The following is a 24,135-nucleotide window of genomic DNA, read 5'->3' on the forward strand; positions in this document are numbered from 1 at the left end:
CAACAGTAGAAAATTTTATTTGAAACACCTAAGTATTCATGAAAAGTAAAAGTCCCTAGATTTATTTGTTCAAATATTTTAGTATTAGAAACACATTTCTCTTCTTCTGTGTAATGAGTGGAATTTGAAGAGACATACTCTTCCTTTCAATTTGATTTGTGTTTCCTGACACAGGGGCACCAACTTATGAGGTACCCCATACTTTTGATTACCTAGCAATGTTCAATGACTAAATAGGAAAGAAGCCGAGAGAACCATTGGTTTGACCATTTAGGTGGTTTATCTAGGCTGCATATACAATTTTCTCATATTTTTAGTTGTCACTAGATTGATTTATGATTAATGCTGGGTGAATAGTTCAGAATAATAAATCCAAACTTAATCCATACAAAGGCATGTACATTTATTTCCCAGCCAAGAGAAGTGAGTCTGTTTTGTTAACTGTAGTCATACTGACTCATGGAATCCTTCACTCCAAATGACCTTCAATTCCAAAAGAGAACTCATTTAGTTCTTAGCTGATTTCTTTCTAGTCTCCCTTGAGAACACCATAATGCATCTTTGAAAATTGATCCAGGATTCAAGGCAGTCATGTATATGCAAATGTGCACGTGTAGTTTTCATTTACATCACCTGGTCCCTCTATACATTTGTTAACTTTCTTTTAAACTTGATGGAAGCAAAGATGAGCAAACATGTATAGACTGAAAGGAGATGGGATTCTAGGAAATGTGCTAATGTCACACTACAAAATGTGACAACTGGAGGTACAGACAATTTCCAGTGTCTTTTAGTGCAATATGGTGCAACATCCAACAACATTGAATTTAGGTCTAATCAAATCAAGATGAATATCAGAGCATTATCAGTAATTGAGTCATAGGACAGAATAAACTATCAAGTTCCAAGAATATAGCTCTGGACTCTTCATGATTTCCTTTTTATTTCAATGATGTTAGTGGCAAGCGGAAACAAGGAAACGTGATAGATGAGGATAACAGTATGTTTAAAATCAAAGCCATTACCACAGTGACTGGAACCTGATATTTTTCAAGACTATAACTCTGTCCCTATTTACTTTTCTCATGCAGGATTAACATATATTCTTTACTCAAAAGTTAATATTTCCTCAGTGTTGAGAGGAATAGGTAGGCCCTGCCCTTCCACGTAGTCATTGTTACTAACATTGGCAGATGGTGGTTCGACACAAGTGAGGACAGAAGGCTCCCATCAGCTAGTGAGAGTTTCCATGTCACTTGCTGCTCTGTGGCTTAAGGTTACTTTATCTTCAGCTGTGAAATAATAGTTTCATCTTGGAAGATAATCATGATGAACATTAAATCAAACACTTTCAAATATTTAATAAGTGACTAATATATGATTACTGTTATTACTTAATAAGTAATATTTAATAAGTGATTAACAAGTATTTAATACATGATCAATATTTTAATAATGCGTATGAATTTTAATGATAAAAGGGGAGAAAACAAATGTACATTGGCAAGAGTACAGGGCTTGAGGCAGCAAGGATTTTTGTATGGCATGTGTATAGCTGCCTTGTATATCCTAACATGAATGTCTTTTTGTATTTCTCTACATTTTTAGAAAGTAATTTGAGTTCATTAAACAAAGGCAGAGTCTGGGAAGAAGCCTGAAGAAATGGTTTTTAGGGGTAGCCTATGAGAACTGATAGCTAAATACATGATTCAACCATTTAACATAATAATAAGTAAAATAACAAAAGATTTCTTTGGGAAGAAAAGAAAATAGAGAACAATACCAGTCATTTTAGTTCTTAAAATTAATAATTGCTCTTGATTAGTAAGAGTTAAAGATTTTAGAGGGCTAAGTATTTAGAAAGTCTACTTATCAAGGACAATTAGCATAGCAAAGTACTGATTCTTGAAGTTATATACTCAGCTGATTGTAATCTAGGCAAAATTTTATCACAGGAAAAGAAGACACAAGATTGATTGTAATAATAAAGAAAAGAAAAAAAAGCTGTCTGGTTTAGGACATAATGCAAGCTGTTAATTATGAGAGCTATTAAGTTAGCTGTAAAAGAAGAGAAATCAGCACTAATGGTGGGATATGAGCTGGGCTCGCCATTTGCAGTGTATATGAACATAAAAAAGCACAGTGAGAGGTGATTTTATTAAACATAGCTTCAGACCTGTTCATAGATATTCACATGTTTGCTCTTCCAACTTCTGATCTCTGCAATTTCTATACATATCAAGGTCATTATCATTTTCTTTCCCAAGTATAAGATGTTTTAAGGGAAATACTCATTACTAAATACTCATTACTATGCAGAATAAAACCTAAAAACGTAAGAAGATAGAGTCTCAAGGGTTACAGCCTTTTCATAGGTCTAAAATGTCAGAATCTTATTGACCTTGAGGACTTATGGGTGAGTCCTCATATCAAGAAATTTGAATTGGAAACATAAAAGACATTGGTCACATTGATTTGACAATTCTATATTGCACAGTTATGGACATATTAATCTACTATAAATCAGAACATTAAGTAAATGTTTTCAATGTTACTCATTAAAAAACTACTATTTGTATGACAAAACTGTATAGCTATTAAGAACTTTTGCTAACCTTAAAGAGAATTTCAATGACATTTAAGAGAAAAATGTAGTATACACTCGGTGAAAATTCTGATAATTGTTCAGAGTTTCTGTGGGACAATGGTTTTGTACCTTGTCACTTATATTGTATTGCTTTAATAAAATGCTGATTGGCCAGGATAGAGGCAGGAAGTATAGGTGGGGTGACCAGGCAGGAAGTAGAGGCAGGGTGACCAATACTGGAGAATTCTGGGAAGAGAAAAGACTCAATCTGCAGTTGTCATCCAGACACAAAGGAAGCAAGATGAGAACGCCACATGGTACCATGAGGTACCAAGCCTCATGGCTAACACAGACAAGAATTATGGGCTAATGTAAGTTATAAGAGTTAATTAGAAACCTGAGATATTAGGTCAGCCAGTTTATAATTAATGTAGGCCTCTTTGTATTTCTTTGTGACTGAAAGGCTGTGGGACTGGTAGGGACAGAAATCTCTGTCGACACAGAGAAAATAGAAAATCATTCAGGAAGGCATGGGTTAGAAATAGAAATCCTGAAATTTTCAGACAAATAGATGGAACTAGAAAACAACATATTGAGTGAGGTAACCCAGATCCAGAAAGACAAATATCATATACACTCACTCGTAAGTTGTTTTCAAACATAAAGCAAATAAAACCAGCCTACAGATCATAATCCCTGAGAACCTAGACCACAATGAGGATCTTAAAAGAGACATACAGGAATCTAATCTACATTGAAAGTAGAAAAAGACAAGATCTCCTGAGCAAATTGGGAGCATGGAGAGGGTTGTAGGGGAAAGGAGAGGCAGGGAGGGGAGCAGAGAAAAATGTAAAGCTCAATAAAATCAATAAAAACAAGCAAACAAAAAGAAATAGACAGCTTATTAGCTGGGCAGTGGTGGTACAGGCCTCTAATTCTAGCACTCGGGAGGCAGAGGCTGGCAGATCTTTCTGAGTTCAAGGCCATCCTTGTCTACAAGAGCTAGTTCTTGGATGGCTCCAAAACCGCAGAAAAACCTGTCTCGAGAACAAAAACAACAACAACAAAATCCCAAAAAAGAAAAGAACAAAAAAAGAGAAATAGACAGTTTATTAAGATATTGAGAAAGAAAAAAAACCACTCTCAAATGTGAAAGTGTAATAGTGGTCTGTGTGAAGAATCCAAAAGCATCCAGCATTTAGGTGTAGTCTTTGTATTGTCCCTTTGTGCTTTGAGACTGGGTTTATGGATGCTCTGGTCCTTAGATGATATCAGCAAAAAAAAAAGCCTCTATTCTCATGCAAATTAGCTGTCTTCAACTGTTAATCATGGCTTTGATTTATTCCTGTTTTCCTATTCTACAACTTTTATAATGGATGAATCGAGCATCATTTGAAGAGTAATTGCTGATCTACAGTACAACTGTTTGCTCTCTTGTAGGATTTCCTGCTACTCTCTGAGAGCAGTGAATAGATACAAATTTCTGGAATTCTAGAGCATTCAGGCTTGGAAACCACTGCCTCTGAAACACTAAAGGGCATGTAGTCAACACACCGAGAAAGAAAGACTAAGGAAGTCTGTAAGAACCTCTTAGGAACCCTTCCTCTCTGAGAGAGTTTATTATTACTAGTGACTGGTAGACAGAGGAAACTTATGAAGTCAGGACCAATAACTGATTTTATTCTTCAAATGAAACAAATCTTGGAAAAGGCTTCCAATTGATTTAAAAGTCTAATAACGTAATCTTACCCCCTTCAAAATCAAAAAGCACAAAAATCAGGACTTCATTGAAATAATTTTACCACATTTTATTTGTTTTAAATCTCTTTCTCCACTGTGAATTCACTGAGCACCATTTTTGCTTCAGACTAGAAAAGAAATATTTCATATGTAAAACTTTAATATTTGGGGGACCGAATAAGTTGATGTAAAAGAGCTATGCCTAGGTGCATGCATGGTGTGTGCTAGGTTTCAATCATCCAGCACTTTGATAAAATGGCTAGTCACTCCAAACGCTGGCACTTCTGGGTACCAGGGCTGCACATGGGCCATCAAACGCTCAGACAATTTACATATCAACCTGGGGCCCTCAAGCCCTACATGGCGTATGCGCTATACGGTTACTGAGCTACACATAACATAGCTACAGCTACGTAAAACCCTGTGTGCATGCGACAGGCAGCCTTTAAAAGCTGGACGTGCCCGCTTCATGCTCTCTGTTTCCGTTCCTCTCTCCCATCTCTTTTTCTCTCTCTCTCCCTCTCTCCCTCTCTTTTCCTTTCTCTGTCTTCCTCCCTTTTTCCCTCTCTCCCTCTCTCCCTCTCTCCCCCCTCCCTCTCTCGCTCCCGCTCCCTGCTCCAACTCAGGCCTGTGCATATGTCTTTCTCTCAATAAACTGTTAAAGTGGGTTTCATTGTGTGTTTCGTGATTCATTCTCGCTCGTGGCTGGTAATTTCAGTGTTGTTCATGGAGTTGCAGATGGGTCACCAAACCCACTTGATATTTATGTGGGTACTGTATATCTGGACTCTGGTCTTCTTGATTGCGTGGCAAACATTGTACACACTGGGCCGTCTCCACGGTACTCATACTGCATAGTTAAAAGAAATGTTCTGGATCTTAGTAATACACAAGTAATTTCTTATTCCACCACTTTGTAAATGCATTAGTACCTTTCTAATGTCTTCCTAACATTACCGGTGAGTTCGTGCTCTTTACAGAGAGTTCCCTGTCACAGAACAGCTAGACATGGCTTTTCTGTATTAGATCAGGGTTTTAAGACACAGAGAAGTTACATGTTCTTTACATTTGAAATTTGGAGAGAATGTGGGAAAAAGGGAACACTTCTGCATTGCTGGTGGAAATGCAAACTGGTACAGCCATTTTGGATATCAGTGTGGTGATTTCTCAGAAAATCAGAAAACAACCTTCCTCAAGACTCAGTAATTTATAGAGGTCTGAACCCATGTGACATGAAGAGGTTTTTTTAGTGGAAAGCTACCTTCCATGCATATTGTGCACACCTCTTCATAAGCTTGAGAAATGTGAACAGGTGAATGGAAATGGCCAATACTAGAGAGATGCATTTTCCAGCAAAAAGCAGAGTCTGAATATGGATAGGGAATTCAAAATTATAGCCATACCTTTTCTATTTTATGAAACTTGTAGTAGTTTGATGTCAGAAGAACTTTTGTTCCTTAGCTATAATGTTAATCCATTTTATTAAATCTCTCTTGATCCATTCTTTTGTGCTGCTGTACTGGAATAGAAAAGATGGAATAATTTACTGTAATCAGAAATGGACTGTCTCATTGTACTGGAGGATGAAAAGTCCATGCCAGTGAATAGTTCAGCCACTTTAAAGCATTGGCTCTTGGAATACAGGTTAATGTGATATAGAAGACAGTCTCTCTGAAGGTATATGGGGTACAGATATAACTTCTCACTGAGAACTGACATGGATAGACAGTAGAGCAAAATGTGAATGAATTCATTATGATTTGAATACTTCCACTCATTGACGGTTTACAAATGTAATTGACAATGAAGCAGCACTATGACAGGATTTAGTCTATGAGGCCTTGCCCTCATGAATGGATTGCTGCCAATATTATCAAAGACTATTCCCTATAAACATGTTAGTTCCACCCCATCTTGCTCTTTCTTTTCAATTTCAAAGGGGAATGATGCAGGATCCTGGTCCTATGCCTCTACTTCTCAGCCTCAGAACAATGAGACAGTTAGCTCTTCCTTAATATAAATTACTCCATCGATTCTATTCTGGCACAGCAGCACAAAAAATGGATCAAGTCAGATTTAAGAAAATATATTAACTTTACAGTTAAAGAATGAAAAATATTATGACACCAAACTACTGTAGGTTTTATAAAATATAAAGGGTGGCTATGATTTTGAGTTTCTTATTCCTACTCAAACTGAGAGACTGTAAACAACTTTTTCATCAGTGAAAATAATAAAGATCTTATAGATAGAGAGAAAAGAGACAAAATGTTAAACTAGGCATAAATATGTTGCCAAAATTTTAGATTTATTCCCTTGTTCATGTATCATTCAGCTGTTGGCAACACAGAAAGTCTCTATGACTCTGAAAGCCCTAGGATGTTACTTCAACTTACCACTCATTTGCCAAAATATTTATTCAATTTTATGTGAGTCAAGAAAGCAGAAAACCTTGTAAAGAATGATCTTATGGGGTATGTTAATTCATGCAGACGAGGCCTCACAAATCAAATGCTTTACATATCGGTAAACCAAGGACAATCTAGGGTAAAGGATATTTAAATAGTTGTACTCACATAATCTCCTAAGACTTAAAATGCAAGGCAGTAGTGGAAGTAACTAAATCATATCTGATTTGACTTAGGCCCACTCCATGAGATGGAATCCATACTGGACACTGATTGGGTGACTGAGAACCAGAATTTAGATATCCCAGGGACATAGAGTAAAACCAAATACTACTAGTCTAAAAAAGCAGTGATAAAATGACTGCTAATTATAGTCTTCAATACTCATAGATCAGTGCTTTATTCAGGTCTCAGCAGAGAAGCTCTCCTGCTGTAGATGGGGACAATTACAGAGACCTACAGCCAGACATTGCAAAGAAAGAGGAAGACCTTGGAACACTCAGCAATAAATGATGTGTTTCTACCAAATCCTCTCAGATCTAAGGGAACCCCTGTGGAGGGCCGGACCACATTCTCCATTGCTTCTAGGAACAAAGGTAGAGATTGACCTCTGTGACCCCAAGGTGTGGCGGCACACGTCTTTAATCTCAGCGCACGTGCTTTGTAACTCTCTACCGCTGCGTCCCTGCCTACTCCCGAGGTTTCACCTGGGACTGGGAGCAGTCAGCCAATCCGGGAATGACACGTCCAGGGCAGGGTCTGTTTCCTTTATAAGGGATGGGTTCCATCTTATCTGGGTCCCCACGGCCGTGTTGGCTTATGCTCTGCTCCCAAGAGACATAAAGCTATTCTGCAGAAGGATCCTAGTGTTCCGTGTGGTTCTTGCTGGCGAGACGGTAGCGCGGGACATCTGGTGCCGAAGCCCTCGGGACGCCGAGGAATCTTGACCACCGCACCGACGGGGATCTCTTGGATTCACTTTGGATTCAGGAAGGATTCAGAACTGCAGGGTCTGCATATCAGAGAGGTAATGTCTGTTCCTGGATTTTTCGGTTTTGAGCTTGACTTGTCTCCGCATTGGGAAGGTTTCATACAGGCCTTGATGCTTATCTTAGCAATTCTCTTATTTTCCATCAAAAATTGCTTAAAAGATGAATCTTGCCAAGCGGTTGTTGCAAGGGCGGAGGAAATTCAGGACAGAATATCAGAAACTGAATGCAGTGGGAGGTTAGACGCGCGCGTGAGAGAAAAAATTAAGGAAAAAGGACCCTCCAGGAATTCTAAGGAAGTAGAAATGGGGGAGAATATTGGCCCACAAGGCCAAAAGTTTTCTGCAGAAGAAGAGGAAGGAGAAATGGATACAGAGGAGGAAGTAGAATTAGCCAACGGCAGGGCCATGAGGTTATCCCAAACGGTCCATCCGCCTCATTATAGGCTACACCTTCCCTCAATTGCCCCTTCGGCGCCTCCTTATGAGGAAAGCCTTGGGCCAAAGACCTTTTCATTTATCCCTGATAAGGTCAAGAGAAAGCTACACTTGGCTTTCCCCGTTTATGAAGGGGAAAACGGGCGATTACATGCACCTGTGGAGTACAATCAAATCAAAGAGTTAGCAGAGTCAGTCAGAAAGTATGGAGTGACTGCTAATTTTACCTTAGCCCAGTTGGATAGATTGGCCTTGTCTGCCATGACTCCAGCGGACTGGGAAACAGTTGCAAAAGCATCGCTCATCAGCATGGGTCAATATTTGGAATGGAAAGCGCTGTGGCACGAGGTAGCCCAGGAACAGGCCAGAGCTAACGCTCAGGCCTTAATTCCAGAACAACAGCAATGGACATTTGACCTCCTGACTGGGCGAGGGCACTATGCCGCTGCCCAGACAAACTACCCTTACGGCGCCTACCGCCAGATAGCCGATACAGCTGTAAGTGTGCTTTCTAATGAATGGAAAGGCCCGGATCCCATCTTATTGAGATCCCGGGGAGCTGTTTGTGTTTTCCCACAGGATCAAGAAAGCCCATTCTGGCTGCCAGAGCGATTGACCTGAACAGTGAAGAGTGATCCACAACACACGGATTCGCCTGAGGACCTGGCTGCTGTTCCTCCTGCCATTTTGCGGATGGATGACAGAGCACCGATGGAGGACACTCTCAGCCTTCCTGAAGTTGTTACCAGTCAACCATAGGATGGCGGTGTCTCCCCGATTTTTTACAACCAATAAGATTTTGGGCCCCCTCCCTACTGTCCTAGAGATGATTTATAAGCTTGGCCGTAGGACTTCAGTCCTGGGCCGTGTCTCTCATTCCCCTACTTCAAAGAATGGGTGGGGGTGGAAATGTTTTGGAACAGTCCTATGCTATGGATTAGTGTTTTTCCTATGGATGGTCTGCTGACTCAAATCCTAAAATTGTAGGGACAAAGTGGTTATTGCACAAGCGCTGGCTGCCCTGAAACAGGGGGCCTCTACTGATGTGTGGTTATCTAAAGCAGTAGGGTTTAAGCCAACCAGCTCCTGCACCCCTAGGACTGTGGTCCATTGCACAGGGTGGAGTGCTTGGCTTAGCTAGCCCTGAAGGTTGTCGAGCTGAAGAGCATCGCACAGAGAATGGCCCTCTCTGAGAGATAAGTCGCTCTGCTTAAGGGTTTTCTGCTGTATATTCCCTTTCCCAGAAAAATGGCAGAGGGCAGGCCGGATAGGTTCCAGGTGTCATGAGCCTAGGGACAGATTCCGTGTAAGCCCATTTTTATGTTTTCATTTTGGGAAGTACGACCTCTATCTTTACCTTCCTAGGGAGTTGCCTTTCTGCAAAGAAGTAAAAAAAGGGGGATATGTGGAGGGCCGGACCACATTCTCCATTGCTTCTAGGAACAAAGGTAGAGATTGACCTCTGTGACCCCAAGGTGTGGCGGCACACGTCTTTAATCTCAGCGCACGTGCTTTGTAACTCTCTACCGCTGCGTCCCTGCCTACTCCCGAGGTTTCACCTGGGACTGGGAGCAGTCAGCCAATCCGGGAATGACACGTCCAGGGCAGGGTCTGTTTCCTTTATAAGGGATGGGTTCCATCTTATCTGGGTCCCCACGGCCGTGTTGGCTTATGCTCTGCTCCCAAGAGACATAAAGCTATTCTGCAGAAGGATCCTAGTGTTCCGTGTGGTTCTTGCTGGCGAGACGGTAGCGCGGGACAAACCCCCAAAGAAAAGAAGGCAAAAGAGTGATAGAGCCATAGGTAATTGAGGACACCAGGAGAATAAAGCCATTTGAATAAACGGAACAGAACTCATAGGAATTCACAGAGATTAAAGTAGCAAGTTCAGGTTCTACACAGATCTGCACCAATTCCTTTGCGTATATGTAAGGCTTTCATTTAGTATTTTGTGGGACTCCTGAGTGTGTTAATGTATGTGTGTCTGGCTTGGCTTTTTTCTTTTCTGTTTATCTGTCTTGTCCAACTACAATATGATTTTTTGACTTATTATACTTTATTTTGTTAAAATATTACTATTTTTAATAAAAGTGTAAGGAAACAAGAAGCTCTTAATCTTGTAACCCTTGATGATTCCATAGAAGTACCTAGAAAAATGGGCTTGAGAATATTTTCTACAGAAAAATAATCAGTGGTAAATGAGAAGAAAAGCATCTCTTTCTTTAATTTTAAACTACCCCCTGACAGAAAAGACTGCTTTAATAGAAAATATCTAGAATAATGTCACCTAAGATGTATTCCACAAAACGGCAATCACACTTCATACTCCCCCATATATTAATTGCACTGTTAAAATAGATTGAATTATAATAAACTCCATGTTTAATATATTCACTCTGAATATTAACTTTAAATAGGCACATGTTTATTAGAATCATGTTTTTTCAATTTCTCTTGTGGGACTCAATGTATTGCTATAAAATAAGGCAATATTTCCCTGCTGTATTGCATACAATATAGTCATTGCTTTTATTACCAGATTGGTTTCTATACATTTATTATGTTTAAGTTGGATGTAAATGTAATGAGATGGTTGTCATTACGCAGAAATTTAGAGATGCAACCTTTAGTTTCTATGAGATGGTAAATTCACAAACTTATTAGATAGAAAGATATGCATGCATTTTCTAGTATATAAAGGATAGCCATGTGGCAATTGCAACATTCATTCTAAACTGAAGTTCTATGAACCAATAGCATTAGCTTTCTAATGTAGCAGTTCAAGCTAACCCATCACTTGTTTGACATTGCTCGATAGTTGGCAGTCTTTAAATGGAATCAGAAACAGACCATTTTATTTGTTAGGCTTCAGTTCCACCTGAGGTTCATTAACCCCTAAAAATATAGAGTAATATTGCTAGGAGTATTTTGTAAATTTTCATTATGAAATTTCTTATGACTTAAGCATTTGTTAATTTACAATTAATATTTAGTTAATAGAACATCAGTGATTAAGTATTAGAGACACACATCACACATTAAAACATTTCCTGTTATGATCATTATGATTCATATCAATGTATTGCATCAATCAAAGTAATGTATTATGTGTTCCTTCCAATTGTTACAACCAATAAGAGCGACTGCAGCTTCAACATGTGTGAAATTTCACTTTAGGAACAAGCTGCTCTAATTTCACAGTTGAATCTTAGAGCTGTCTGAATGCCCCATTAAGTGTATTTCACTTTTGCATGAATTCTAGAACACTGTTGAATGTCATCAAAATGAGATCTGACACTTGCATCTATTTGTTGTCAGAGTGTGTTTTAGATGTGAACAAACTGGAACATTATTTATCCCACAATCAAGAGTCAATTTTCTCTCTCACAAATAATAAAAGTATTTCTCCTGAAACACTGCCCTCAATATTCTATTCCTTCAGAAGATTTATTTTATTTCTGACTATTCTGACATGGTCATACCACATAAGTTCATGGGATACAGGGATTTCTTTCTGTATGATTTCTTTAAAAAATTGCACTGTTTTAGGTACGAGAAATATATATATATATATATATATATATATATATATATATATAATTTTTATTCAACAGTAATTCTAATCCACTTCTATGATAGAACGTGACAAAAATTTGTTTATTAAGTGTCCAAGTAATCACAACTGCCTTGGACATTGTGTATGACACACAGTTAGATATCCTTAAGTTCGTCTGAGAAGTATAGGAGTTGCTATGAAAAAGCATTTTGAATAAGAAAGTATTGAACTTAAAAAGTTAAAACCTAATAGCATAAAGTTTCAGAAGAGTTTCATTTTTAGTGTTAGGAAAAAAGTAATCATGATTTCCTAAAAATATGAGTAGTTTAATCTAATTTCACATATAATGGTAATTTCTGAAGATTTTCTTATCAATGCTACTTGCATGCACGATGTGTGGATTCAACTTATATTTACTGATAATTTTCTTTCTTACTCAGTGGGCCCGAGACAAATATATGCATCTCTGGCTATTTTAAGTAAGTTAAACCTCATTCTACATAGGTGAAAATAAACAAAAACATGACTTGACCTCTCTCTATTTATTATGAAAAGTTATTTGATGTTGATGGTGAAGTGAAAAAGTAATCACTAAATTTAGTGAACTCAGCAGTTTTGAGGCATAGTTCCATTATGGTATTTTTTCCCACCTATGTATTTTAAGCTTATCTTACCTTCATCTTGGTGTTTTTTGAAAATAAATAATCTATATGAAATCATAAACTCAATATAATCTACATATCCATAGAGTCATTTTCAAAAAAGTTCTTTCCCAAATGCACTTCTTTACTTTTGGCCATTTTATGAAACGTGCTAGATGCTAATGGTTTTAGAATGGCCAAATGAATTTTACATTATAATTTGTAAATTTTAGAATTATATTTCTTTCTAACTACTAGACTATTATGGGCATATGCATTGTACACAAAGAGTGCTTTGAAATTGCTTAAAAGAAACATTTTTCTGGGCATCATAAAAGGGTTAAAAGTAAAGAGAATATCTAAGTGGCAGTTTAAAGGGTAATTATACTTTATGCATAAAGTAATGGAGATGCACAGAGGGGGATCCTTAGTGGTGTTAGTAAAATTGGCAAAAATCATGGAAGCAGAAAGACACGGTTCATCTATAACTAATCGTGTATGTGCACTAAAAGATAAATATGAATAGATATATTGACCAAGAATGCAGAAAAATGTAATGATGGGACAAGAAGAATCAAATTATTCATAGGCCAAAGAGCTGAGATAAGGTCTATTGAAGTAGGCTGTTTGATCACAAGGGCAGAGCATTGCATCTGAAGTCCGAAGATACAGATCGTCATAGTTGTGGAAACGACAAATCTTTAACCTGTACAGCCTGCACTAATCTGTAATCATGATCTCACTTACCGTTTCCTTAATAAGCAATTTGGAGAATAAAATTTGGAGATAATAGCAGTGAACATGGCATATGGGAGACATATATTTATTTAAAAGGCAAAATAAGACATTTTTTTCCCTAAGCTTAACAGTAGCAAGGAGAGAACATATATTTTTAAAAAATTAAAAAAGCACTAGTATTGAGAATATTCAAAATCTTTGCCTTGTGGTCACACAATTTCATGAAAGGTTTGAATGGCAACTTGTTAGTAATTGAGCTATGTTGTTTGCATTGTCTTAAATACTAAAAAAAAATATAAATCAGACCATAATGATCTGCTCATGTGGATGCTGGTCATGGTCAAAGCTTTGTTGTTCACCATTTTTGTCAGAGCCATTTCAACCAGTTTATGCACACATAGGCAGCCACGGATAGGCAGGAAAATGAACAATAGAATGAACAGTGGAAATCCATTTCTATTAGTTTTCATGTGAATTCCAAAATTCTTCTGATTTGGAGAGAGGATTCAGAAATACAGAGAGATAAGAAATGGGGAGAGAGCTGCTGATCACAGAAATCAGCTTTAGATTGCTTACCTATCAGTGGGGTGAAATATCTGTGAAGACAGTGAGCCTTACTCACTAGTTCCTCAGGGCCAATCTTAGTGCTCCTGTAGTCAGTACGAACCGAGAGTTCTTCCTGGTTATGAAGCTTTTTCTGGTTTGGTGATAAGGTTGTTTGTATGTTAAAAGCCTAGTTTTTATTACTGGGAGTTTCTTCTCAGGAAAGCTTCAAACTTTTTTATCTATAATTTGAATCTTTCTCTGAGAAATGAAGCCTATCCCAAAATAAAGTCAATATTATTTTAGAAACCTTCATTATATTATGCTACCGTGAGTAACAGAATGGTGAAACCAAAGCAAATATTCAGGGATTTGATTACAGCCTATGATTTATCTTAGTGTATATATCCAGGGAAGTAATCAATGCATGCTAGTAAGGTTTACGGTGAGTTCTAAAGCAGAACACAAAATATAATTCTATTTTGTAAAAAGCTCTTAGCATTAAACTGCTTGTATGTGGGATTCACTCAAGGAAAAAAGCATATTCTATTTTCACTTGTAGAATTATATTCAGAATACTCTTTTGAACTGTCAAAATGTTTCAGCATATTAACCCATACCTGTGTATTTTAAGTTCTAAGAAGGGTGTTTACATATCATATGCTATAATTTCTAAGATCCAATGGTAAGGTAGGCTGAAGAGAAATATTATCAAGTATAATTGTATGTAATCATATTTAGGAGTTTTAATATATGTATGAGGTGTTCAGAGTGCTTGAAACAGAATATAAGTCATATTGTTTAGCATATTCTTTTTTAAAAGAGTGAAATGTGACCAATATTCACAATTTATCATTTCTTATTATGGAATTATAAAAACCATATTTATTCTCTCATCAGTAAGAAATGATAGGAAAAAAGCATCTTCAGAAAATGATGCTGGTTAAACTGGATGGTGGCATATGGAAGAATACAAATAGATCACTAATTTATCAGCTCAACTCCAGATATACCAAGAACTTCTATATAAGGTCAGATGCACTGAATCTTAAAGAATAGAATGTGGGGGAATAATGTTGAATTGTTTGGCAAAGGAAAGGACTTTCTTACAGGATGCCTATAGCACAGACACTAAGACCAATGACTTAAAACATGGCATATAGTACTAACTTCATATTATAAACTATAAGTAAAGAAATGTTCACCTTATTCTGGAGAAAAATGCAAGTCAAAACTACTTTTATTTTTTTAAAAAAATGTATTTATTTATTTTACATCTTAACTACAGTTCCCTCTCCTTCCTCTCCTCCCATTTCCTTTCTGCCCATCCCCTTCAAAAGCCCTCCCATCCCAATCCTCTGTTTCTGTTCAAAAAGGAGAAGGCCTCCCATGGTTGTCAACAAAGCATGCCATATCAAATTGGGGTTAAGACTAAGCTTCCCCCTCTTGCTCTTGCATCAAAGATGGGCAAGGCAATCTGGCATGAGGAATAATTTCCCAAGAACCATCCAAAGCTTTAGGGACAACCTAAGGACAGACCCATTCCAGCTAAGACTCCTAGCAATAGTGAACGAATAGTCTGTAGTGTCCAACTTCAGACAATGATCAGATTGGTGACTACTTCCATTGTTATCAGAGAACCTTCATTCTTTACCTGATAGAAACAGTCACAGAGACCCACAGTCAAACTATATGAGAGTTTGGCAAATCCTGCTGAAGAGATGGATGAAGGATCACAGGAGCCAGAGGGATCAAGGAAATCACAAGAAAATCCCTAGAAACAACTAACCTGGCTCATAGGAACTTACCGAAACTGATTCATTGGCCACCTAGCCCTAGAGAGGAATATAAATTTGGGAACAGACAGCTCTCAGAGGCATTCTTATTTTGAGATTCCTGGAGGCAGGATCGCCATTTCAGACTGAGGTAGAGATAAAAGCCACTAGCTGGCTGTTTTGCTTTTCTGGCCTTCAGGTTAAACTCCAATATCTGTCTCTGGGTTTCTATTAGTCATGCTATAAGGGAGCCTTCATGGGATGGACCTAGGCAATCTATTTTGATATTTTATCTTATACCAGTTAGAATGACCAAGAACAATAAAAGTGTTAGCTCATGTTGTGGTAGTGTATACTAGTACAGTCTCTGTGGAAATCAATGCTCATTCTTTGAAAGCAGAAATAGAGCTACTTCAAGATCCAGCTTTTCTCCTGATCCCATACATAAAGGATGCTTCATCCTACAACAGAGACACTTGCTCAACCATGTTCAATACTGGTCTATCCATAAATGCTAGAAATTAGAAATGGACTAGATTCCCATAAACAGATAAATGGGTAAAGGGAATGTGATATTTTTATTCAGTGGGACATGATTTATCTGTTAAAAAGCTGAAATGATGAAATTCACAGGAAAATAGATGGAGCTAGCAAAATATTATCCTGATGAGGTAACTGGGATTCCAAATGACAATTAGGGTATGTATTTTCTAATATAGATGTTAGCTTCTAAGTCTTTTATCGGCATACAATCTGTATAACCACATCAGATAGGAAGAGAGTAAGGGGTCTAGTGGGAGAGGACAATGCCCCTAGGAAAGGTATATAGGATATAGTTATAGAGAGACAATGGAGACACTAGAACAGGATCATTAAACGAGATGGTAGAAGGAGGAGGGGTGTAAGTGATGGAATACAGGGAGGGATGTATGGAAAAAAAATAAATAACAGGGGAGACAATTCCTAAACTGGACATTTTTTTGCCACCCTACAAAAACTTCCAGTGGCAGCAATGGGTTACCTCCAGCTATGATGTCCAGTTGAAATTTCCAAACATCTCAGGCAATTGCAGAGGCTATTGGCTGCTCTCCACAAACTGGTGGTAATTCTGTATAGTTGGAAACAACACTTGAACATTTCATTGAACACAATGTCAGTCTGGTTCCTAAATAGATCCTTCACCCCTACCTACTAGTGTTCACGATACTAGAAGGTACTCTATATGTTACAAAAGGAAAAATATAACCACCAATCCAAACACAAACCCTGTGATCTACAACAGTGACCTTCCTGCATGATATGCTGGCGCAATAGTGATGTAAATATTGTGGGAGTCACTAATCACTATCTGATTAGTTTTAGGGCCACTCTATGATTTGGAAGCCATGATTGACATGGTTCACATGACCAAGAACCTGAGAATAGATAATTCATGGTGTAGGAGAAAACCAAATATTTTTTACGTTAAATGAACACAGAAATAAAATTACTTTTAATAACATTCTACTATACACATAGATCAGTGTCTTTCTTAGCCATCACCAATTCTTCTTGCAATAGATGGGAATTAATTCAAAGACACACAACTGGACCATGTGCAGAGAGTTAGAGACTTTGGAACACTCAATCCTAAATTGAATATTTTCATCAATTTCCTCCCCTCAGGGCTCAGGGATCTATATGAAAAAGGAAAAAAAGACTACAAGAACCGGGAGCAGGTGACATCACGGAAGCAGTGTCTTTGCCATAGAACAGGACTGATGTATGTAGGAACTCACAGAGACTGTGGCAGCATGCACAGGGCCTGCACATAATCAAGGCAGATGGGGTTCCAGTGCTGACGGAGGTGAGGGGAAATGATCTCCCATCCTTAACCAACAACTGACTGCTGCTTGCAAAGGTAAAATTATTTAGTTAGTTAGCTAGTTAGTTAGTTAGTTAGTTTGGTTTTTGAGACAGAGTTTTGCTGTAGCTTTGGAGCTTGTTCTGAAACGAACTCTTGCAGACCATTCTGGCCTCGAATTCACAGAGATCTGCTTGCCTCTGCCACCCAAGTGCTGGGATTAAAGGCGTGCTCCATCACTGCCTGGCTGAAAAATAGTTTTCTACAACAAAGTCTAACTTGGTATAAAAAACATACTTAAGGGTAGGCCCCATGCCCAACATTAGTGACAAACACCAATGTCAGGGCTCAGTGATGTGTTTCTGTAGATTTTCATCTCATACGACTTTGGAAATTTTTCATCTTGCTTGTCTTTTGCTTATATATCATGACTCCAATTTTGTGTTTTTACAATATGATGTGTGTGTGTGTGTGTGTGTGTGTGTGTGTGTGAATGTGTCTGTGAGTATTTATTGTGGTTTTTCATTGTTTTTATTTCATTTTTCAGATAAGGTTATATCCCTAAGGCTCTAGAAGGACACCAAATCTTTTACAACAGGAGATGGATAGTTTTTGAAGATTGTCATGTTTAAAGGATTAGGAGGAGTTAAAAGAAAATTGTGGTAGGTTTCTGTATTTCAAGTAATAATGGATAAGTAGTAAAACAAATTAATGATGTAATGGAAATTGAACAGAAAACCGTTAGTAATATATTCATCCGTGTGCATCAGTAGGTATAACTACAGGAGTATAATCATAATGACTATGCTGTGGGGCTACATATTACAAATGGCTGGGTTCAGAACAATTCTGCCTGTCTATCAGGCATAAAATGCCTAATGACAGGATATAGTGAAGGAAGGAATACCTCAAAAGAAGATTCTTATCATCTAATCGTTTGTTGTTCTCTTGAGAACTATTTTCCCTTGTGATGGTTAGAATTAATAACTTCTATTTGACAATAGGTTTATTTTGTCATTTCTGTCTAAAACTTTTATAGATTAAACACAATTAATCTTTGTCTTTTGAAAAATTGCTACATACTTTATCACAGGGTTTAATGGCAAGTTTAAAGCTATATTATTCCAAAATATGCCATACCTACTATTGATATAATAACTAGTAAGCAAAATTACCATTGATCACATTTTTACTAAAATTATGTCTACTTTAATATAGTAAATTACATGCAAACACATATATACTATATAAAATATTATATATAGTCAATCAAAAGCAAAGAAGGCAGAGTAAAGTAGAAAAGAACACCAAAAGAAATATAAAAATTAAATGAATTTCATTTGCTTGTATCATCTGAAGACTGTCAAAGGGATTATGTTTGTTTCTGCTCTGATATTCCACCAATGGTAAGGTGAATATATGAAATATTGTGAGAACATTGAGTGCAATCTACCTTTAGTTGAGACATGCCATTTTCTCTTCCCTTTTTAAAAACTTCTTTTACCTTATTAGATTATAATGTAATTACAACATTGCTCCCCTTTTATTTCTCTAAACACTCATATATACCGGTTTTTCAAATTTTTCAAATTCATTTCATCCTTTTCAGTAATTTCATATATATATGTATATATATGCATATATGATCACACACACACATGTACACACACATATATATATCCCAGAAGAACTCAACCTAAAACAAGTAACACAAGCAACTAAGAGTGGGAACAAATAATTTTCCCTGGGAAGAGCACACCAATTGTCTATCCAATGCAAAATCATCTCTTTCCCTTGTTGCTCAGGTTGAACTGGTCCATAACCTGGCCAAGAAACTACAGCTAGAAATGTAAGCTCATTTTATCCAAGCTAAAACAGTAGGCAGAATAGTTGCTTCTTTAATGAGATACTGTTTCTTTTTTCTTATAGAATTCTCATGTTACTCCTCCAGTCCCTACAAACAAAACAGTCATGATTTTGGTAGAGTGAGGACTCAAAAAAGTGTAACACTTCTTTTTAGCATCTCTTCTCTGTGTTACTGGTCAGAGCGTAAGTGTGTTTTTCTTCTTACAATTTCTGTCTAGTTTTCTAAAGTTTCACTCTCAGCATGTGGCTGATTTTCAGCCTGGTTTAACTCAAATGGTGCAGATCCCCATTCTACTTCCTGGCATTTTCCACTCCCATCCTGTAGGGATATGCGGAGATCAACAAACTTGCCTTCCCCATATTTTCGTTGTTTCTGCCTCTTTTAACTAATAAAAATTTCCGCAAGGTTCTGAGTCTATAGCTAAATTGTAATATTAATGAGACTATGAATTCCAAGAAGGTAATCAAATTTCCTCGTATCACTGGTAACCATGAAGGGACTACGAAATATTCTAATACTCCAGGGAGAGACCACCTGTGAGGGAGGGTCCTGTGATAAAAATTAAAGCATCTCAGCAGGAAAGATTGAATATATTCAATGTGTAGTCAACTTAATTAACTATAATGAGATGCAACAACAGTTCTACAATCAAAACAAAAGCTTGTTGTTTTAATAATTTTCTAAATTGCTTATTTCTATCTTGCCAGGCGTTGTTTATAACGCACTTTTGTATTTCAACGTTTAATATCTTCATTGACATTTTATAACAACACAAAACATATAAAATCAAAAATACCAAGTTAACGCTGTCTTCCAATAATTCATTTTCGTTCTTTGATTTTTTACATTTTTATTGAAAATAGATTATTTTCTCATACAATATATTTTGATTATAAATTTCCCTCCTTCTCCCAGTTCCTCCCCACCTCCGCTTCTCTCCAGATTCTTCCCTTTCTTACTCTCATTAGAAAAGAACAGGCTTCTAAGAGACAACAACCAAACACACCAAAATAAAACAAAATATGATTTAACAATAGTTGTTATACTGAAGTTGAACACTGCAACACAAGCAGAGGAAAAGAGTTCCAAGAGCAAATACAAGAGTCACAGACACACTTGGACTTGCTGTTATGAGTCCCTTGAAAATACTAAGCTTAAAACTACAATATATACATAGAGGACCTGGTGCAGACCTGCGAATGCTTTGTGATTGCTGCTTTAGTATTTGTGAGCTCATATTTTTAAAAAAGTGATTCAGAGGACCTTGTTCTTTCAGTGTCCTCTCTCACCTCCAGCTCTTACACTTTTCCTACTTCCTCTTCCATGGGTTTTTCTGAGCTCTGAGGGGAGGTTTTTGATGTAGGGTACATTGTCACAGTGGAGTATTAATCACTTGTTTAAAAATAATGTCATCATCTGTATCAAAGACATCAACATAAATGCAGTCATACTGAACCTGATGGAAGAGAAAGTAGGAAATAACATAGAGTGTGTTGTCACAGGAGACAACTTCCTAAGTAGAACACCAAAAGCATGGACACTAAGATCGACAATTAATAAATAGGACCTCATGAAACTGAAAAAATTCTGTAAGATAAAGGTGACAGACAATAGGACAAAATGGCAGCTTACAGAAATGGAAAAGATCTTGACCAACTCAAAATCTGACTGAGGACTCCAAAATATATATGAAAAACTAGACATAAAATTTCAGTTGTGAATGAGGTACAGATCTAAACAGAACACTTAACCGAATAATTTCAAATAGTGAGAAAAAAATGTTCAACATTCTTAGTCATCAGGTAAGTGCAAATCAAAATGATTCTGAGATTTCACCTTGCACCTGTCAGAATGGCTAAGATCAGAGAACGCAGGGGGTAGCTTATGCTGGAGAGCGTGTGGAGAAAGGGGAACACTTCCCTATTACTGGTAGGAGTGTAAACTTACACAGTCACTTTGGAAATCAATATGGTGTTTCTCAGAAAGTTGGGATTCAATACACTTCAAGACCCAACTATAGCACTCTTGGGCACATACCAAGGAATACTCAATGTTATCACAAGGACACTTGCTCAACTATGTTACTAGTAGCTTTATTTGTAATAGCCAGAACGTCTACACAACCTGGATGCCCCTCAACTGAAGAATGGACAAAGAAAATGTGGTCCATTTACACAATGGAATATTACTCAGCTTTTAAAAATAGTGACACCATGAAATTTGAAGCAAAAGAATGGAACTAGAAAAAAAATCATCCTCAGTGAGGTAACCCAGACCGAGAAATACAAATATGGTATGAACTCACTTATAAATGGATATTAGCTGTAAAGTAAAGAATAACAATGCTACAATCCACAGACCCAGAGAGGCTAGGTAACAAGGAGGGCTCAAGGGGGACCCTGGGATTTCCTTGGGAAAGGGAAAAGGAGATTTTGTGGGTAGACTGGAGGCAGGTAGGGATGAGAATATGAGGGATCAGGTGGAAGTGTGGCAGACAGAATTACTGAAATAGATGACTGGAAAGGGGGTGCATTTTGGGGTCCGACAGAAACCCGTTATAAGGAAAACTCCCGAGAATCTACAAGACTGACCCCCGTTAAGAATTCTACCAAAATGAGAAACATAGCCTAAACTGGCCACCTCCTGTGACTAGGCAAGACTAGCAGTGGTGGGATTGGAACATCAACCCAGCCACATAAACTTTGACCCGCATTCTGTCCTGCCAATGCGATGCCCTGGGGTAAGGGTGGTATAGTGATTAAGGGGGTGTCCAACCAAAGACTGGTCCAAACTGAAACCCATGCCCTGAGAGTGAACCTACCCCCTACACTGCCTGGAGCAACAGATTCTAGAGGCTGGATGGCTCAGGGACTTAGAATAACACCAAATAGGAATAAAGAAAAAAAAAGTCAATGTAACAACGCCTAACTATATTATGCTCTGCTCGTGGATTTGTCTCTAGCCCAATAATCATCCGAGAAGCTCCATCCAGTAACTGATGGAAACAGATGCAGACCCACAGTCAAACACTGGATAGGGCTTGGGGAATCCTCTTTGAAAGAGAGGGAAAAAAGATTATATGAGCCATAGGTGTCAAGGACATTGCAAGAAAAGCTCCCACAATCCACTAACCATGGCTCACAGATGCTCTCAGAGACTGAACCAACAACCAATCATCCTGCATGGGACTGGTTCAACGCCTCTGCATATATGTGACAGTTGTTAAGCTTGGCCTTCTTGTAGAACTCCTAATAGTGGGAGCAGCAGCTGTCTCTGACTCTTTTGCTGTCTTTTGGGACCCTACTCCTCACACTAGATTGCCTTGTTCAGTCTTAATACAGGGTGAGGTGCGTAATCTTACTTACTGCAAACTGATATGTCATGCTTTGTCAAGATCTATGTGAGACCTGCCCCTTTTCTAAACAAAACAGAGGTGTGAAGAAGGGTGGGGGCAAAGAGGAAGTGGTGGGAGGGAAACTGTGTTTAGGATGTAAAATAAATAAATAAATATTTTCACTCAAGTGGTGGTACATGCCATTAATCCCAGTACTTGGAAGGCATAGGTAGGCAAACTATGTGAGTTTGAGGCCAGCCTGGTCTATAAGAGCTAGTTTTAGGACAGGTTACAGAGCTACAGAGAAACCCTGTCTTGAAAAGTGAAACAAAACAAAAAAAAATGTTTTAAAAATGACAACAAGAAATTTTCAGAGAGATTGATGAAACTATGAAAAATTCAGTCTGAGTATGGTAATCTAGACTCAGAAAGAAACTATGGTATATATTCCCTTGAAAGGGGAATATTAGCCACTAAGTAAATGATACCCATGCTACAATTCATAGACACAGAAATGTTAGTTAAGAAGAAGGGTGGGGGTGGGGGAGGGCACAGGGATCTCCTAGGAAGGGGGAACTAGAATACCTCACTCAGTTTCATACAAATGCCTAAAGCAGTTGAAGCATCATACAGATGCCTAATTATAGAGCTCAAAAGCAAATCACAATGTCTGAGAGTCTGTTTGCCAGTATTCTATATATGTTACAGTATGAGGTGTCTAGTATTTCTGACCCAATCATTTGGAAAAAAAATTATGACCAAAGTGAGTTACTTTCAAGGAGTGGCTGCCCATCAGTACGTTCTATGTTCTAAGTTGGCTTTGCTTACTCTAAGCTGCAGTAACTCACTTCTTATATCACACAAGGTTGACTTTGAAAATTAAAACAAAAATGGCACAGTAAACAAATTCTCTTTAAAATGATGTCAATCATTTGATCACAGATTTGAACAAGACAAATGTCAGTTGCTTGGAGGTACGCTGCAAACAGAAGTTCCCCCTGAAGAGCAAGTTTAAGCATTTGATACCTGCTGTTTCCTGTGACTTTTGATGAATGAATACTGCGCCTTTCTTTTCAGTGATTGGTTCTTTTGGTACTTAACAGTCATTTTAATCATAATTTGCTACGGTTTGCAGGAATTTCTCTATCGTTACCTTTGGCTGTTGTAGGCACAATGCAAACAATGAAGAGCTAAAAATAGAGGTAGCTATCTTTAGGACACTATTACCAAATTCAATAAGAAATTACAATTTGGATTTTTATGATAGATGTACGTGATCTCTGATAGAAACCATAATCATCTGCTTTATATTACACAAGAACTCATAATGAAAGCAACACATGGAAAGACTATGTGTGGAGATTTACAGCGCTACAGGAAACTTGCTGAAGTAAAAGTAGAGTTTAGCACATATTTATCAGGAAAATATAAAACTTCAAGTGATTTAGGATATTTTAGTATTTTATAATTCATACTAGTAAAACTACCTTCCTTTTGATTTTTTACACATCTTATTTTTTTTTACAAATTAATTTCTTACAGAGAATGGGATAAGGTTTGGTGGTAGAAAATTTACCTAACATATGCAAAAGGTCCTAAAATTGATCACCAGAACATCAAAACCAACAAAATCCCCTTTAAAATAAAAGAACGAGCTAATAGAAATTTATTTCACAA

General features: G+C 37.5%; 1 long non-coding RNA gene across 1 annotated transcript; it reads left to right on the plus strand.

Moving 5' to 3' along the window:
- The first annotated feature begins 7,293 nt into the window (after positions 1 to 7,293).
- Positions 7,294 to 9,873, plus strand: LOC148122917 (uncharacterized). Its single transcript, XR_015735813.1, has 2 exons — positions 7,294 to 7,762; positions 8,741 to 9,873. It is a non-coding gene; the product is annotated as an uncharacterized LOC148122917 (long non-coding RNA).
- The last annotated feature ends 14,262 nt before the right edge of the window (positions 9,874 to 24,135 follow it).

Source organism: Myodes glareolus, chromosome 2, assembly GCF_982192425.1.
Source record: "Myodes glareolus chromosome 2, mMyoGla1.1, whole genome shotgun sequence".
Lineage (NCBI taxonomy): Eukaryota > Metazoa > Chordata > Mammalia > Rodentia > Cricetidae > Myodes > Myodes glareolus.